Here is a 19,065-nt window from a genome sequence, read left to right on the forward strand (position 1 = left end):
CGTGGTTCTGCAGACGGTAGCTTACCGACACATGATGATTAGAGCGTCCATGGTGGATGAAGGGGCCTCGAGGAAGCTCCATGCAAATTGCCATAGACGGGGCGCCAGCTTTCCTTCTAGGTAATAGTAAGAAACTCTATGTCTGAATGTGTCAAGCGGCTGGCATAGGCAGCGGCCAGCGGCAGGTTTCAACGCTTCTGTCACAGGCAGCGACTACTGCACCCACCGTAGGGAGAGTGACAATCGCGTATTGTGTGTGAAGCGAACGAACGAAAAAAAAACAATTTTTTCTAGTTCCAGACATTGCTAATGAGGTTATATCCGAACGCTGGTTTTCACGGCGGTCTTGTGTGCCCTGTAGGAAACAGAGTGGAAGATAGAGACAATAAATATAGCTATAAGGACAAGCAGTATTTTTGGTTGGTTGACAGGCTCCGCCGTGTGCACATATCCTTCACACCTGCGCTATAAGTACAGAGTGTAGAAGATTCCAGCTTTCTGTTCACTGCTCTTCGTGAGCCATTACGTCAATGTCCATTGTCTCGCGGTGTCGCGTTTTTAATGCGCTGTCATTAGAATTGCCATCACATTAGAGTGCTCCTTACCTGTGCATTCTGTCCCGTGAAGCCTCCACCTTCCAGACACCCTCCGGAACCGAAAGCTGCATCTCCCACATACGAGCGTCCACCCATCTCCCATCACTGACATACTAACCTCCACTCTCCAATTACCTCCAGCTACCTTCATTGAACCTCCAGCAGGCTCCACTCGTCCAGATACCTCCAGAAGCCTACCGATACCACAAACACATTGCCAAAAGCAAATATATCCACTCAAGCGAGTAGTCTACGAGCTGAAGCCGTGTACAGGAGACGCAAAGGGCAGGATTCTAATGATGAAGCATTGTCATCAAATTGATCGCCGCAAAGTTTTTGTGTTGTCTGTGGTGGCGGAGAGTAAAAATAATATACGGGATTATGACAACATGATATTATCGCGTAAATCAGTTAAAAGGAACAAAACTGTGCTAGCATCTGTGCCCCTCGCGGTGATGTGTTTCTTTTATATGATTTGCTACATTTAGAAGAGGTTAATTTCCGAATGACAAGAAATACAATATCAGACAACGGCCAATACAATATTGTTTTCGTAGAATACGAATCCAATATGGTGTCTCGCTTCCGCATTATTAAGCGCAGTTCATTTCCTTTTCAGCCACCGCGGGGGCCGAGTTGTTATGGTGCAAGGCTGCTGACTCCAAGCACAGGAGTTCGAGCCTGGCCCAGGCGGTCGTATTTTGGTGGAGGCGAAATGCTAAGGGCCCGCGAAGTGCACGGATTAGTGTGCGTTAAGCAATCTCAGGTGGTAAAAATAATTTCGAAACTCTTCACTACGGCGCCGCTCATAGTCGTAGACGTTTTTAGCCGTTCAACCAAATAAAACGAAAGCAAACGAATCATAACTTTTTCACTTCATTGCAGTCGAAGCGTCACATTTAGGCCTTGTGGAACCTGAAATGCCATCGAAGCTTTCTAACATTAAGGAGAGTGAAGATAGTTAATAAAATCGTAATTTATCATTTTGAATTATATTTAAGTCGAAGAGTTTGAGCGGAAAAGGAAAACTGCTAACCTGATCAATATCCATAGCTTGCAGGAAATCTTTATCTTCAAAGCCGTGACATTGCTTTCAACGCCCTGTATGCGTTTGGAATTGTGCAAAGAACGATGACTGAGTACCTGCAGGTGGTTCCGACAGGGCTTTCTGTTCGTCCGATGCAAAAGAACAACTCCCAAAAATGCACCTTTATGCTCAACGTAGTAAACAGTATAGACAAAAACTGCGCCAACCTGAACCTAGTGAGAGCGCCTTCGAACGAGGGAACAAATAAATGCTGGAACTATCGCGTCATGCAGCGCCGACAGGGAAGTGACAGCAGCCTGGGTAAAATGGCTTAATTCACTGAAGCTCGAGTCAGCGCAGCACACTGTGCCGCTGAATTCAACTAAACAGTGAGCAGTAAGTGCAGCTTACATCAGCGGGCTCTATTGTGACACGAGACGGAACTCCCAGAGTTGTCCGCGCTCCGTTGCCACGGGGCGCATTGACGCGTTTGAAGGCCGCGTGCCGTTTCGTCGCAGTTTCCTTCGTTCATTACTTTCGCGTTAGTGCACTCACTTCGTCTCCGGTTTTCAATCAACGCTCTCAGCGGAGTTGCCCATTTAACTCCAACGCTTGACAAGATCCGGCATATTCAACATAAAAAAAGGACACGACCAAGTTTTTTCCTGACAAGAATACGCACCCGCATGTGCTGCCCATTGAAATATTTTTGTTTTTTATTTACAGAGCGCCTTCCGAAAACAGGTCTCAGTCGAAGCTGCAGGGCTGTTTTGATGCGAATAATTCCAGCTCATTAGGCAAAAGCAATATTTTCTCTGCACGGGTTAATGCTGTGGATTTTGTCTTGCTTCTGGCTATTATTATGCTGGACTAACAGGTCTTGGCATGAGTGGCGGGGGTGTTCAAAACATGTGGAAGCACTTTTTGTCTCCAAAGAATGATTATGCAAGAGCGTATATGTACATCGACATGTAGATTACACGTGGTACGGATCATTATACGCAGTTTGTGACTACCACACGCCTACATCGTTGGTGCGGAACCCCGCTGAGACCTTTTTTTAAGCACAAAGCATAAGCAACAAAAAATTGCGCAGGTTTCATTCGTGTTTTATAGGGAGCAGTCGACTGCCTTCAAGGCATACAAGGCACTCTTTGCCTATTTGAGAGCGACTGGATTGAGTGACAAATTGTGACAGCGTTGTGCGTGTGTGTGTGTTATGCCTTTTTTCTCTTCTCTATTGCTCCTTTTAGTCCCCTAATCCCTCTTCCCCAGTGCATTGTAGCCAACCGGAACATCTTTCTGGTTAACATCCCTGCCTTTCCCTCCTCCTCTTTATCTATCTATCTATAGAGAGCAGCTGATGCTATGCTTTGAACAATGTCAAACATTTGAGCAATGTCTGCTGATATTTACGGTCAAAGCAGTCAGTATGCGGACTGGTTATGAGTAAACTCAAGAAACTCGCGGCTCCTAAGCACCTTCCCAGCAATTGTTTTGAGAAAAAAAGCGATATGTGAGATGACCTAATGCCTCTGAATTAGCCAGGTCTTTTTTCTCTTCGTTTGTAAAAAATCAGGTCTTATTGGCAACCAATCGGACCTGAGGCATTAACAATTCGCACACTTTCACTCCGCCACATGCATATTTCTAGCTTTGTGTGTCCGTTGTTTCTGTGCACCTCACAAAACAGGAACAGACTACCCAGATATAAAACTGTGACGATTAACTGAACTTTAATTGAAGGGACATGTTTAGGCATGTAACCCACATAACCGCGATACTTATATGCCATACGTTGTACTTAATCTCATGCCTCATATAATATCCGATGCTCGGTCCTTCTTGGTATGAAACTTTACAGTTGGCGCGAAATCATTTATGCACTAATTCTAGGAATTGACTTAATATGTTATGAGAGGAATTTGAGAGCTGAATCAGAGATTAGAATACCCTAATTAGTGCGATAAAGTGGGTAGAACTCCTTCCGCACCGTCCAAGTGCACTCTTCTTATCAGTCAGCTTATCACTCTACCACTGTCCTGATTTGGACATCCGCTGGGCTCTCTTTGAATACAGATGCTTTCAGCACTCTATTTGATGGCTTTGAAGAGGGTAATAATGCAAGAAATGTTTTGCTCTGCCGGGAACATAGTTCAGGTAAATGCGTAACAACAGTATTCATTTTAACAAGCAAATGTGTCTTAAACTGAAAAGGAAACTTTCGATTTCGAAAATTTCACATTCTCTAGAAATTTAAAACTCTGAAGTGCAAAGCCTTCAGTCAGAAAGTCATTTCATTCTGCGTGGCGTTGTTGTTCATCAAACCGCTTTTTAAAATGCTGAAATGAGTGATAAAGAATATTCGACGACTCACTGAGGGTTATTTAGGCATGGCTAGCATGTTAGTTCTTTTCTTAGGCTGTAGATATCCTGGACGGTGGATTCAGTTTCGGAATTGGGGGCTAATTTCTGTTTTAAAGACACTTGTTGAATTCATGAAAGATTTCTTCTGCTTTTGGTCCCGAGTACGTATATTTAATTAATCAGATGGGCTGGGGACTGTAATCGGGTCGGGTGCTGTGTCGCAAACTACACTTGATTCCTAAGTGCAGGTTCAAAGCCGCAGCAATAATTGGCGGCTGGAGAGGCCTTCGTGGATGCGTGTGGGCTGCGCAGAAGCTACACCTTCTGAATATTTTTTTCTAGGAATTACACTTTGCATGGTTTCTTTCCTAAAATGTGCTAGGGGTTATAGGGGTTTAACGTACCAAAGCGACTCAGGCTATGAGGGACACCGCAGTGAAGGGCTCAGAAAATTTCTACCACCTGGGATATTTTAATGTACACTGACATCATATAGTACACGGGCCTCTAGAATTTTGCCTCCATCAAAATTCGACCGCAGCTGCCGGGATCGAATCCGCGTCTTTCGGGTCAGCAGCCGAGCGCCGTAACCACTGAGCCACCGTGGCGGCTGTTTCTTTCTTGAAAACTCAGCGAACTTCCTTTCTTGGCGAATTTTAACCTCTACGAAAGTATTAGTGGTTTTTTAGGTTATAGAATGCAGGTTATGCAAAAGAGATGTTGGAAGTGGAAAGAGAATACGTGAGCTTAGGGTAGGTAGTGACCGCTGATCCGGATCATGAGAGGGAAATAACTAGAATGAATAAGAATGGGGTGGAGCGCATATGGAAGGTTCTCTCAGATCATGAATGGCAGTTCACCAATATCTCCCAAAAGAAAAATGTACAACAGCTCTGTTTTACCGGTACTCACCTACGGGGAGAAACGTGTTGGCTAACGAAAACAGTTCAGCTTAATTTAAGGAAAACGCAGGGAGCTGTGGAAATAAAAAATCTAGCTGTGACGTTAAGAGATCGGAAGCGGGCATAGTGGGTGACTGAACAAGTGCTGCTAAATGACATCCTAGTCGAAATCATGAAGCAATGGGCTTGGGCAGGGCATGTAATGCGAAGGCAAGATAACCGCTAGTCCTTCAGGGTAACGGAGTGGATTCCAAGAAAAGGCAAGCGTATCATGGGGCGGCAGAATGTTAGGTGGGCGGATGAGATTAATAAGTTTGCCGGGATACGGTGGCCACCGCTGGCAAAGGACAGGGTTAATTAGAGAGACATGGGAGAGGCCTTTGCCCTGCAGTGGGCGTAGTCCGGCTGTTGATGATAATGATCAATGTAGTAATCACGTGCGTTAAGAGCTCACTTAGAGGAAACCTTTGCTCTTTTGTCAGCTTGGGCGTTTCATTTATCTGTAAATAGCGAACAAATGGTCGGTAATCAGTAATAAAGAGCTTATAGCTGTGCCTGCGACGGAAATGCAATGGCGAATAAAAAATTGTGGAATGATAATTATGCAACATTAAACAGAAACGCAAGTGTATGTTATCAATAAAATGTTGGTTGTGTTATCTAGGTTCTTGCGCTACCGTAAGGGAGAAAGCGGGGCATCAAGGGGCATCACGTAGTCTGCAAGCTGATGACAGAGAAGGAAACACCGCTTAACTGTCGCGGTAGCCAGAACGGGAGTGCTTTTCCTTACTCTTATGCATGATATTGAGTGCCCTCACTCGCAACGGAGGTAACCACGATGTAACTGGCTTAAACAAATGATGGCAACAAGATTTACGCTAGTAGGCCACCTATGTCAACGAAGGAGAACCTTGCAGCCCGCAGAGGCGTTTAAGATGAGGAAAGGATACCTCAAAATGCGCAGATGCGCTACTTGACCACACTGTACGTCATCTGTGACGTACACCGCCCTTTGTCGTCACCTCTCTCTGTCCTGTGCCTGCTGCAGTCTATAGCCTCCTGATGTCTAACCAACTGGACTACACGTCTACCCTCCTAAGTTATGTGCATGCGCATAGTTGTCTTTTGTTGCTAATTTTTATTTTCCCTTAACGTAGCTGCTACACGATAGCCAGTAAGATGCGGAAAACATGTCAATAATACTGGTGTATTGTGGTCAAAACTGAATTTCTGCAATTGAATTTGGAGTAATTTTACCGTTGTGTTTTCTGTGCAGACATAGAAGTTAAATCTCTGGTTGTCTCGTAAAGTAAAACTGCCTTTGCACCGAGAACCTATACAGAGAAGGAAGTTACAGTAAAAGCTTTGCTACAACGGCTGGTGCTTTAATTAAATGAAATGAACCAGAGTCAGGCCCTGAGGTAGTTTTCTTCTTGATATATTAGGGACTCGCGCACAAACACAGGTTGTGTACTGGTAATCTAATGAAAGCATTACTTTCGGCGCGCTATGCCTATTTCTTGAGGGGCTTTCTAAGGCACTGTCATTACAAACACTTGCTTGGGAGGCCTTTGTTCCTCTTGATATAGTTTGAAGCAAATGTTTCGAAATTCCTTCTTGCTTTGTGCAGTTTCATTATCAGAGAGATATTTTTTTATTCGCTAGAGAAAAATAAACAATCATCACGTTGGGCAGGAAACCTGGGCTTCATAACCCATTCAGAAGCTGAAATATCCTCGATAGCAGGGACCCGCACAGTAGCGAGCCGTTTAATTGATCATACTATTTTAGTTGCTGAAACCGGCTATGTATAGGAAACGTCGAGTACTGTTCAAAATCGCCGTCTCAGAGCAATGTATGACAGATATCAGTAAGCTCTATTCACTTCTTTTTCTTCCCATCAGCCTTGCTTCCGAAAATTTTCACTTCAGTGCCGCATTCACGTTGTGCTCTTCAGCACTGCTGATTTTCACCTTTAAAGGAAGCGATGCTGTGAATATTGAAGAAGTTTAATTTGCATGATAAAAGAAAATCACGGCATTTCCTGCAAGTACAGCGTTTGTAAGCTTTACGCAGTTCACGTGATGTATTTGCTTTCCCCCGTGCTTATTTTCACAGCTGAGATTAAGGAAACGCTGAAAGCCAACCAGCTGAAATCGTGCAAGAAACGGTATCTGTTTCCTGCTTTATTTGTTGTGTTGTTATAGCCTGGCGCATACGTCTGTTTTCTTTATCCGATATATGCGCTATTGAGCTAGACTACATTCAGTTCTGAAGGGTGACCTTGATGTGCTGGAGGCATCAGTATTCCGGTGATGGATAGGATTTATGCCGTGCGGCTCACTGAGAACATGAGAATTTTAGAAATGTTTAAATCTTACGGCTAGTTAATAGCGCATACGCATGTTGACCCCCATCTAACGAAACAGGCGTGTGGCTGACAGAAAACTTTTAGAGACGAAACAACGCGACCATCCCTGAAAGAAAAAGGGAGCTTAAATCATTTAAATCAGGAAAACAAGCATGGAATTCTCTAGAGAAAAAGATACAAATATAGTCCAGAACTGCGCAATGGAAAAGCTATTTCAGGAAATCAGGAAGAAAACTCCTGAGCTAAAATTACTAACATAAGACGGTGAGCTGGTAGCTCACTTGATGCGGCTACGTTAACGGGTGTCGTAACATGTTGACGGGTTGTTAGCGAGAAGTAACGCAATTAAGACTACGTCAGCAAATGCGTAACACGCAATAACGAGCTAGATAGTACTGCACACATGTAAATAACAGCTCACTTGCGTGCTCAACACAGAGGAAGAGACGAACAGAACCGCTACCGCTAACTGTGAACTATGATTTCATTCCCTCAAACTGCATTTTTATGCGCAATGAAATTCAAAAAAAATAGTGGAGAAATTTTCATAAGGAAACTTCAACTTGGCGTCGCCATCGCTCCTGCTTACTTTATACACTCTGTTTTGACATTTAAAAACTTTCAAATATGCATGCAAAAAAAGGCTGAAATGGCGTGCCATATTGTGCTATCAATTCTCCATTGTCATTTTGTCTCACTCCTAGTGCATAAAATGTGAAGTTTCTTGCAGTGAACTCATCGTTGTCTGTCACCGCTAAGCACTGCATTCTTTTCTTCCATTCACGCTAGGTGCTCTGCTGTTTCCAAGTATCTCGGTGAGGCTTGCGGTTTCAGTGTGTTTGTTTCAACGAATTTTACTAACAGCCCAAAACATTTACGGTATTTTACAGACGCAAGCGAAGCCAACCGCAACTGCGTTAAAAAAGCTACCGTTAGGGCAAACGATATCTGACATGACCACTGCAGAGACCTGCAATGTTTTAAAGTGGCTAGAGTTGGGTAGTTGCAGTGTTGTGCCAGGACCCCAAGGGCCTTGGCTGACTATCGCGCCAGTTGGATGAGAGCTCATTGGCTTTCCTATAGGACGCTGGTCAATTGTACCTCCATAGCTCGGATGACGTGCCCGCTGTCTGTAAATGTTGTAGTTTAGCCTGGCAGCAGCATGTTATATGAAAAAGTGTCAGTCTAGCATGTCACCAAGAGCAGACATTGTGGTATTGACTGGGCATGTTTTTCTAGAATCTTGAAAGGTTTCGAAGACTATTCTTTTGAAGCGAAAAGCTTCACTACGACAGCTTTTCAAGCCGTCAGCGGGGCCGCAAGTTCGACCTTGAATGTAGCTACAGGTCACGGTGACCGCAAGTTTCACCTTGAATGTAGGTAGAGGTCAAACCATGAGCATAACTGGTGGTAATCAGGCTCGAAACATGACGTCAGCTACAGCAGCGACACCAGCGACTGTTACACCAAACATCTGAACTTTGACCTTTGGCCTTTAATCTTGACCTTCGGCCAAGCGCGAAAGCATCTGCCGGCATCGCATGCGCAGGTCATGAAAGTGGGTACTGCAAAAAACATCGCACAGCACACGGGCGCTTTAGCGTTTTTCCTCCATAAAAACGCTAAAGCGCCCGTGTGCTGTGCGATGTCAGTGCACGTTAAAGATCCCCAGGTGGTCGAAATTATTCCGGAGCCCTCCACTACGGCACCTCTTTCTTCCTTTCTTTCACTCCCTCCTTTATCCCTTCCCTTACGGCGCGGTTCAGGTGTCCAACGATATATGAGACAGATACTGCGCCATTTCTTTTCCCCCAAAAAAACAATTATTATTAAAACGCCGGTGCACTTTGATGCGTTCACTGGAACGCTAGGTGCGATCGATGCGACGCCTGCCTTAAGAGAAGGAAAATGGAATGAAAATTGGTTTCAAGGAAAGGAAATGGCGCCTGTCTCATATATCTCGGTGGACATCCGAACCGCGCCCGTTAGGGAAGGAAAATGAAATAAAGTTGATTTTAAGGAAACGAAATGACGTCTGCCTCACATATCTCGGTGGACACCCGAACCACGCCATAAGGAAGTAAAATGAGTTGGTTTTAAGAAAAGCAAAATGACGCCTGTCTCACATTGCGCCATTTTCTTTCCTCAAAAAAAACACCAATTTTTTTTTCAATTTGGCTTTCTGAAATTGTCTGCACGGTTTGCGCGTCGTTCGGAACCGGATTTGGTTCCATATGTCCGCATACAGCGAGCAATAATACATTTGTAATTATCACCGAAGCTATGTATATACTCTCTTTTGTGAGCGGCTTTAAGGTCGTTTCGAAGAAAGCAAAATGTTTAACAAATAAAAAAATGCCTACTACTGTGTGTGTGTGTGTGTGTAAGTATGGCTATCTATGGAAACCGCCAGTCGCTCCACAGACGTAGCCATGGAGATGCAGCTTTTTTCTTTCGACCAGGGTTAACCAGAGCTAAACCAACAGCTATTCATTTAATTTGACGCCAGGCGTAGGCTTTCATAGAGGCTAGCCGTTTATGTGGTGGCTGATTAATCCGTGGTCCAGCCACTGGGTCTCAAAGCGTTCTGAGCCGTGGGGAATACGGGGACGAGGTGGGAAGTAAGCAGCTCTACTGGGTCGACAAGATCGTGGGCTTAAGTGTTGACCCCATTTCCCTCTCGGTCATCGTGGCCTGGGGTACGGGTATTGTGATGATGTTCGGCCTAGAACTTCTCATAGTGGCCATGTATTAAACGACGTTATATCAGTTCTTCTGCCACTGAAACTCCTCTCTTCCGCAAAAGGGAAGGCAGCCGTAACTGCTAAATGTGGTGCTAAAGCTCTACCGAGAAGAATGGCTTTGAACTTTGCGTTACCTCAGGAGTAAATGTAAGGCAATTTTTCATTCTTAAAATCAATAACAAATTGCTCGTAGGAAAAAACAACTCGTTCCAAACCAGCTCCAAATTTCAAACGCTTTTTTGATATTAGGCACTACATTTAAAATTGTTGAGAAACATGATACCAAAGTGCTTTCTTTCAGAACTCCTTTTCTCTTTCAAACAGCAACTCAGTACTAGGCAGTGACGGACGCTGTTCTGCCATAAGCAAAATTAATCCGCCTAATATCTTTTTCACCTTATTTTATAACATGCGCCTGTAGCGCACATTCTGCAGCAAATTCTGCCAACACTATTGGTAGGGAGCGATGGAGAGCCAAAATCTTTCTGTAGTAGGAATCTTTTCTAGATAACGAACATATTATACGCTCTTTTCATCTTAGTGCTTGTGAGGGAGAAAACTACTTCTGCAAAAATTCGTTGCATGTTCCCAGACAGTAAATACAAACAATGGGAATAGAAAAATGAGATGAATTATTCGAGGAACGCAAAGACACATTTGACTTCATCCCTCACTGCGTTTCAAAGGAATAGACGACAATAAAAATGCCGGTTTTTCAGCGCTCTCCGGAACGTGCAGCGGTCTTTGAAGTCTGACCGGAAATGCGGAAGTATGAGTTCCCTCATATGACGTCATCCCTGTTGGTCGCCGTCTACACACGGAAGCCAACCATCGGTCCGTAGCCTTCAACCACTAATTTCCCAAGAGGCTCTGGACTAGATGCGCACGACGCTCCTGCAGGAGGCTACTTCCGCATGACCTCAATGCTTCCGCATTTACTTCTCATTCCTGATCGAGCTCGGCTAGCAGAGGTGGGTCTCAAGGCGGCGTCTTAGTGGAGACGTCCTCTCATTTGGTTTGTGCCGCTGCAATATTGCCCGGAAGAGTTTTTTTTTTCAGCGGGCGTTTATGTTCCTTTTTGTTACGTTCAATTTCTGTGCACTGTGTAGGCTTGTAATAAACTCTGACACATCTGCAAGCAAAAATCTAATTTTAAGCCCACTGTTTCGAAGCCGGCTTTTTGTCTAGCTACTCCCTACCCCTGAAGAAGGAGCCGAGCCGGCTTCATAACATTGAGTTTTAAATTAGGGTTTTTGGTTGGAGATGTGTCAGGGTTTATTATCACGCATAAAACCCAACCAGACAGGCGACCTTGTAGTCGTCTTTAGTTTTCACTCAGTATGCTGTTTTTTGGTGGCTGGTTTAGGCTGCTTTCAATGCGATAGCGGTACTTCATGAGGTTAACCTGCTCACCTAGTTTGGCTCAAGCTTGACATTGAATGTGACCTTAGCAAAACTTAACACATCAAGAGCACATGCAGAATAAAATATTGCCGCGACTGGTTTTCTAACCCGCGGTGGCGCGAACAGATAAGCTTTGAGGGGAACCGCACGAGGGCACTATGCTGTCATCGCAGCTGATCATGCCTCGTGTTAAACTGAAACACACTCTCGCGCTGTGCATTGACATCGTCGTCTTCATCAGCTTCAATCTGCGGCGCCAACAGTTGAGATAAGCTTAACATCGATCAAAGCCAAACCTGAGCCTAATATCATCGCCAGAAGTGCCGAAGACGCATCAAAGCTAAACCATGATCTAACCTTGCTAATTAAAGGCTTTCGCACGTATACTTTAGTTAGCGTCGTTAAAATCCGGCCACTTTTTTCATATCTTTGTAGAGTTCAGAATTTCTAATAATAACGAAAAGGCTAACATCCCCAAGTATTTGAAAAATGACCGTGGTCTGCAGGGGCACACTTTGGACAGTCAATGAAAAAATCGTGCTCACATATAGATATCGCAAATCTTCAAAAGACCTCTAGGCCACATGTAGAGGAACTCGTTCTATTCGTATGAAATAACTATCATGTTTCACAGTAGGGGACGGAAAGTCTTCATAGTCAGTACTTGCTGCTGAGAAGGCGCTGAAGGTTACGCGCATTTCTTCTATACCGAAACCTTTCTGCTCACATGAGATGCCAGCAGAATAAACTATACATGTATGCAATATTCTTGCTGCTTCTATGCTGTCAGGTTGGGAAAAATAAGCTAAACAACAAGGTAAGCTAGATTTAGATGCCGTTGGACAAGAACTTTATGAGCGCACCGCGCAAGAGAGAAAAAATTGTCTACCCTCACAAACCCAACTATAAGTCATCTCTCTTTCTATCTCAACATACCATAACGCTTGTGTACGTGGTTTAATAACTATGAACCCACAGGCACCCCAACAAACAGAGCAGAATTCTTGCAGTGTATATGTGCTCCTTCCGGGCAGAGAGGAGGCAACAACATTTGCATCGCAGGCCTAGATTCTTCCCATGAATGCTCCACTTGAGGGCTCGACTGACATGATCCCCGGGGAAAACCCTGTGGAAACTTGTGCTCGGATTTAAGGGTATGAGACGATATCATTAATGAGATCTTTGGTAGCCACGGGTCCTCACTGCATGTGACTTCGCACACGCGGGATTTTTTACATTTTGCTTTATCTATTTGTTCATTTTTTTGCTATGTTGCTGCTCTGCGGCAGGAGATGGCCGCATAAACCCACTGAACGATTGCATTGAACGAACATTCCTCATTGGATGGTTGGCGCTGGTTTAAGCGCCAAATTTTTTTGATCAGAACTGTTTTTCTGTTTTCAGAGGTGCTACATAAAGGTAGTGGAATGACGTTGCGACCCTGCAGAACAATGAGCAATCGTGTAGTGCCGTCTTTACTGTTGCGCTGTGTGGTCATTGTGGGGTGTTTGAATTATCCCCAGCGAGGTACTGTGGTTGCCGCGTCACAAACCTCTCGACCAATCGCGATTTTCTCGATACTGCAACGCCAAATAAGACAGTTTTTAAAGTGAACGCTGTCCTTTAACGCTGTCGGCTTAAAGCACTATGAAGCTAGCGTGTGGTTGACTTCATTTACTACACTACGCAACCTGCCATAACTTATTCTAGGACTTCGCCTGTAGGAAATTAATCGGGTGTCGCTATTTTCACGGCATCTGTCAATCAACAATTATGCCAGTAATGTGGGCTTTGCCTTTAAACTGTATGCTAAAATAAATTGCACTATGGGTGTGTCTGCAGAGAAAATCAGAAGAGCGACTGAAGGAACTTCCAACTAAAAAAAAATAAATCATATGCACTGGTAAAGTAATTACGGGACAACAGGAAATTGAGACGATCACACGCTGCTCAAGATAAAACATTTTGGCCCAAACAGTTCATGATTTAGTTTGATTTCAGTCATCGATTTGCCTCAACACTGTGCTTTGATGGTGCGACTGCGTCGTCCAGTTTAGACATATTTAAATTAACTTTGATCACAATATAATACAAAGAAAAATAAATGTAACCCCGGGCACAATGTGGAGCGAATGATAAAAACTGTCCGAAGTTCAAACAACGCCTAAGGCTGCATTTTAGGTGAGGAGATATCGAAGGTCGTTGAAAAGATTTTTCTTCTATTAACATTGAAAAAACCGCGTGTGATCATGAAATAAGCTCATAAATAGAAAAAAGGTATAATCGGCAAAACACATTATCCTAGGCTCAATGTAGAAGAGGCGCCTAAGATTTTTTGCTCATGTTCTGCACTTAGCTACCCATATCTACTGAAGCCTTCGGTGTGCCTGCTCACCACATTGCACATCAAAGTCAAGGGAATGTTTATCTTCGAACTAACAAGGCAGCACATTAAAAAAAAAAACATTGTGGGCGGGTAGCAATGTGGCTAATGAAATGGTCCAGTGCCAAAGGAAACACCGCAAAAATAAAAGAAAAATAAACAAACAGCAATGCAAAAATCTGGGAACAAAATACGCACTTCAAGCAACAATTCATAATGAAGCAATTTAAAAAGGAGGAAAACCGAAACAAAGAATGAATAGAAACAGGAAAGAAAAGTTCACAAAGTCCAACCAAGGCATTATAAAGGGTGGCGGCCACCGCCCTTCCTGGTTGCTAATAAAGAATTTGGAGTGTCAGTTTTATTGTTGATGCCGGGTCGCTTCACTCTAGCAGAAAACCAATTACGCGGTATCCAACGCTTTTGCTTTTTTTCACTGCTCGCATCTTAATTTTCTCTGCCTCTCATTACGGTGCTTCTGCCTTAATTTTTTTTCTATTCTGTGCACAGGACAACTGGTTCTTGTACGCTGTCGTCCGATAAACTGCTCTACCTATTCGCCTTGTGGCCGTTCAAAGAATTTCGAGGCCCGTTTTTAAAATTGGTCTAGCACGTCTATATTCCGGGCCTACGCGATTACAGGAAAGCAGAAGAAAACTTTCTGCATCGCTTATATTTTTCGTTTGAAAAAGTTGTTCCAGCATTTTTTTAGCATGTGGGAATCTTGCCAAAGATGTAACACAACTTTATCTTTTCGTTCCAAATGGCAGACAAATGTATATTAGAAGTATCGTCTGCATGAAGCACCAAAAACTAATCATTGTTTTCTGTAGCTGGGTGGACACAATTACCGCAGATTTTCAGAACAGCACATTCAAGTGTTTTTTTAACCCTAAATTGCCATTGACCTTCAGCCGCAGTTGCACTCAGTCAAGGATCTTTTAAGCGCACATTTTGTGGCAATTTTGGAAGGATTTCCGAAAGGATTTAGTTCAGCTTCCAACCAGTTTCTGGCTTTGTTGGCCTCTGATAAAGAGTTCCCAGTATACCTCGTCGTCAACAGTGAGTGCAAGCATTATATGCATTATCGGAAATGCATGAATGGTGGTAGCGGCAATATCTCAGCGGGTGCCGGATGTGCTCCTTGGCTGTTGGACATGCCGCCTCCTTCGCCTGCGACTGTTCTTCATGCTGGGCACGGCGACAAGCATTCATCACCGCTCATGCTGCCGCCCTAAGCCGTCTTGACTGTTTTTCATTCCCCTCCGGGGTCCTGAAAGCACTGCAAAAGCAGGCACCTTAATGCATCCCACATCACTTCTGCATGCCTGGCGTGTTCATGTAAAAATTTCAAATATCGTCGCGTTACGCATCAGATTGGAATCGTGAGGAACCGTAACACTGTGGCGAGTTTCCTCGTTTTCTGGCTGCTTGCTCTTATAATAATTAGTAAAAATGAGCTGCATTTCAAAATAACATTGAAGTTTCAGCAAACGTTCGGAAAATGCCGCCAATCTCTGGTTCACCATTATATTTAGGGAACCACTGCTAGCTCAGTGAACCCAACATAAAAAAAATGTTTAAAATGCGGACAGGTTTGGCAGTTTCTAAACACTGAAACTATCAGAATTGAAGCACCCGAAGCGTACTGGTCGTTCTAAGCATTGCTCAAACGCTAAATGGAATTTCCTACTCACGGCTTCTCTCACCCACCTCCTTACTCTTCGTTCTGGTGTCCTGCCTACGTTTGGAAAAAGTGGGCACATATGAACTCCCATACAGGATCAAAATAAGTTGAATGTTCTTTTTTTTTTGGTCCTTTGAGTTTGCTGGCCCTTATTTTTTAGCATATATATTTTTTGGAGCTTTCAATGGCTTCGAGAATCCTTGGGATGCACTTCCGAGAAAGCTTCCGGAAAAATAGATATCATTGGTGCTAAGGAAGCTTTTAACAAAGCCTACAATGCTTTATGTCACCCCCATTTCCGGTTTGAGAAATCAAGAACTGTCTTCCGCTATATCTTCCTTTCCTTTAATTGCACTTGCGCCTGAGCTGCAGTGACCGGCAATATTCGATTTGATATCAAGTTAACGATGTTGAGTTCGACTTTTTCAAAAATATATTTTATGTTGTTTCTTTGTTTCATTCAAGAAAAGCATTCTCGTCTCTTACTAGCGTGTTTACCAAAATTGTAATTCATATGTACAGTTAGAATATATAACGCTGAAGAAAACGCTAGTGTTTTATTATTTTGGCTAATGGCAACGCTGTCTGATAGAATATTAAATTCGGAGTGCTGCTCCAAAATTGAAGAAATCTTCAGATACCTTGCTTTTCACAATGATGATTTGTTTTAGATCCTACTTTAAAACTGTGTTACCTGAAAACAACAAGTGCTAACATTCAATTCAGTGCAAAATCAATACCGCTGAAGCTGTGTTGAAAAGTGCAAATGCTTCTTGTAGCATATTCAAGTAAGTCACACCCGCACGAAGCACGAAACAGGTGTTGAAAAAGTGAACGATAATTCCTTTGAAATGGCACGCAAAAACTGACAGCAATTGATAAAGCCTGACTGAACATAAAAGCGGAAGGTCAAAGTAATTAAGTCCTGCTTTCTTCGAGATCACGTTTAATCATTAGGCAGTAGTGTTATACAGTAAGACACTGTTATGAACATGCTAATGCTAACGGTCTTAAGTTCAGATGCGTAGCAAAGTCTTCATTCAAAATTTGTCCTGCCCTCGCAGTTTTTGCCCTTCCGGCGAGTAAAGATTGCCCTAGACAACCAACGGGGTGTGGTGTTGAAATAATGGTGAGAAAAGTGTGGAATATTTTAAGATACTGTTATACACACTGATGAAAATGGTGTAATCTTCTGAAGCGTAGCAAAATTTTAATTACGAAAACGATCCCACGCTTGCACCTAGCTGTTAAGACTGCGCTAGAAAAAACCATGAGGTATGTTTTTGACAACAAATAGCATAAAACTAGAAGCGTCCTCAGAAGGGATCTGAGGTTACACTAAATGTTATGTTGCAGTTTTATGGTGTGCGAAAAAATTACGTAGTCGAAAACTTTCGGTACAAAAAATGAGCTGATTCAGAAATTCTAGGCTTGTGAAATATGAAAATTGTATCATGAAATCAAGTAAACAAACTAACATTTACTATGCTGTTAGTACTTAATGAACCATCTCTTTTTGCGGATTTTGAAGCAAAGTATGCATATTGATTTCTGATTATTTCGCACAATAAAGCAAAATTGCCTGAACAGAAGGGCGCTCTGTGGTCGATTATAAATTTTTTTCGCTGCGACAGGTGAAAGGAAGTTAGTCCGACGTATTTTAGAGAAAACAGCGAGCGGAAGTAGGCGTCACTGGGGGACGCGAATAATAAAAAAAAAGCTAGGAGTTGAGAAGAAGTGGGCCCAAACATCAGAAAATATTTAAGAAAAGCTGTTATTCAGCAGTCAATAAACAAAAGGCACTGATTCCGAAATCCCATGACTAGTCATTACACCCGGCGACTCAACGCTGATCTAAATACAGTCACTGGAACTTTTTCGTAATGCTCATGCTAGTGCCGTGTCATAAGCGCAAGAGACATCTATCATTCCTACATTTAGTTCGTAAGCACTCCGACCGGCATCAGGACTTCGCGTCACTTCAGCTGTCACTGAAATTCGATTACAACAGGGAAAAACCAGCGGTATATTACACCGTTTCCTCTTCTCAGCTTGTTCCCCAGTTTAGCGCCTTTGTCGCCGGTGCCCGCGGGGTCGTCTTCAATGCATATTAACAGTAAGACGACGAAGACGACGCCACAGTCGTGCTCCTCCATCATCGCTAATCGGCCACCGCTATTGAGTCACGTACTACACTCTCGACTGAGATGCCTTCACCATCATTCAATCACCTATTGAAATAGAGAAATGTCGTAAGAGCCTTCGCTCTTCTTAGCTTGTTCCTGCGTTGCTGCTGCGTCGGCGACGGTGTCACTTGCAGCACAGACCATGACATCTCGCCACGGTGCTGCGCGCCAGTAACCGCGCTGCGCGTTATTGCTCTGGCGGGAGCGCCGGTGGCTTGTTCGAGGAACTTAACAGAGTGCCCGTACGCTGCAGTGCTGGGCTGCTGCAGTGTATGCATGATAAGAAATCTGCGAGATTTTGCGGAAGGAGCAATGTGCGCATGGCAACGTGGGTTTCAGTACATGCACTTGTGCATCGGAGGGCAGCCTCGTAGTTTGGGCAAGAATACTCTAAAAGTTATTCCCTTTCCCGCCCCAGTTAACGCTGAAACATTGGAATTAAATTCTGGTAACCTCTTCTGAACTTGGTCTTTTTTATTCAGCAGCATTTGTTCCCCTTTCATCTCCGGCTTTTTCTTTAATATCAGTTACGTTACTAAAATCTGACGCTGTTAGTATTGTTTCAGCCTACCAGCACCACCTGTTAAGTTTTGTTCTAGCGAAGCAGAAGGGAAACAGACAGCTTGAGAACGGCAATTGATCCTGATGACCATACACGTTCTTTGCAATTTGATTTCATTGTTTGCCAATTTGTTCCTTGATGAATCAGCATACGTTCCCTTTCCCCTATCTTCGCCGCTGTTGTTCTGTTGCGCCCTTCCTAGAAGTAGCCATCAATAAACAATGGATATTGTAGATTCCTGAGATCCCTTCTATATCCCTGGTGTAATTTGATCCTTTGAAATCACAGTATCATAACATGCAAGAGAAGGGGCACAAAACAATCGGATTTAGTTTTTCTGCCGGTAACTGTGTTCAGTGCACTACGAACGACATACTCGAAGTAAGTAGGTCCGATTTGGTTTCAAATAATACTTGCAGCTTTAAGTTTCGAAAGGAGTCAAGCACTCACAACAAACGACGAGTTGTGAACGCCTGAGTGCTCCGTGCATGCATACTATGAGGATACCTTAACAAGATTCAAAGGGAAAGTCTTGGTGAAATTCTTTCAAGTACACCGAGCCTATTCTTCTTATATTAGCGCGGTACACTGTTATTAGGAGAAAACAAAACAGCAAATATATATGTCTGTCGATGCCTGGTGTTTCTCCGCGAAAATAATTCATTTGTCGATGCCCATTCTACTGCGCTGCTGCGCCTTGGAGCATTTCGCACATTTTACTCGTCCGTGTGCACCTTGTTTGTTTGCCTCTTTCCTGCGCACCGTCAATTTCCAATCTTTTTGATAGAGTTTCGTGGACAACAAACATTTATTTCTCACGAAATCTTACAAAATTT

This window comes from Amblyomma americanum, chromosome 4 (genome assembly GCF_052857255.1).
Source record: "Amblyomma americanum isolate KBUSLIRL-KWMA chromosome 4, ASM5285725v1, whole genome shotgun sequence".
In the NCBI taxonomy this organism is placed as follows: Eukaryota; Metazoa; Arthropoda; class Arachnida; order Ixodida; family Ixodidae; genus Amblyomma; species Amblyomma americanum.